The sequence below is a fragment of the Penaeus monodon genome, chromosome 22, assembly GCF_015228065.2.
Source record: "Penaeus monodon isolate SGIC_2016 chromosome 22, NSTDA_Pmon_1, whole genome shotgun sequence".
NCBI classification, from domain to species: domain Eukaryota; kingdom Metazoa; phylum Arthropoda; class Malacostraca; order Decapoda; family Penaeidae; genus Penaeus; species Penaeus monodon.
Window position 1 is genome coordinate 41,953,899 of NC_051407.1, and position 916 is coordinate 41,954,814.

The 916-nt window shown below is 33.7% G+C and overlaps 1 protein-coding gene across 1 annotated transcript in view; it reads right to left on the reverse strand.

Moving 5' to 3' along the window:
- The window catches only part of LOC119587149 (DNA-binding protein HEXBP-like), a gene marked incomplete at its 5' end in the record, with an annotated part of 8,012 nt that overhangs the window by 5,559 nt on the left and 1,537 nt on the right, over positions 1–916 (reverse strand).

Consider the following 916-nt stretch of genomic DNA (forward strand, 5'->3'; position numbering starts at 1 on the left):
GGGGGGGAGAAAAAAAAAGGGGGGGGGGGACAAAGGACGGAAAATAACATTTGGGACAATTAAGAAATTAAAATAATGAATGAAAGACAAAAATATTCATAGGCTCACTTATGGAAGACTTATTTCTGTGGATTCTGGGGGAGGGGGGAGGGGGACTTGCACAGTTATGTACTCTAAGTGAAACCATAATCTACTAAAAATATTACTGCTCTAGCTAATATAATAAAACAAGATCTGGTTATAAAGAAATGCAATACACACATTTTCTTTTCATTATTGTATTAAGTCAATCCAGATTGGGCTAACTGGAGAATATATTTTCCACATAAACAATTCAATCATCATAATGATTAATATAATTTTGGTCTATTCAATGGCCATGTTTATCTCCATTTGTTTAAAGAAAATATGGTACTGCTAATCAGAATGTTCTTACACTAAAATATAAATGGGTTTTAGATTAAAAGGATTTAAAGCCATCTTATAATTAACACTTCATGTTGGTGAAGAAAGTAAGACAGGCAACAAAATAATGATGCAGACTGACATGACTGCACAGAAATCAATATAAACATGGGGGGGGGGGGGGAGTAATCTTAGGAATGTAACATTGGTGAAATCGCTCAAGTAAAAAGGGTCAATTAACAACTTTTTCCTAACAACTTTTAGATGATCAAACAAGGAAAAATTTATAACCGAATTAAACAAAGGACAAAGAGTGCACAATAATTCTTCTTTAGAAGGGATGCAAACAGCTTCAAAACAAGCATCTTCTATGTTACTAGACTTATGGCTGTGTTAACTAGGACCAAGTTACCAGTGCAAGTTGAGAACTATCAAAATCCAGGTTAACAGCTTTGAAAGATTATAGCAAAGGACACAAATATTGACAATACAGCAAAAGTCTACATCTGAA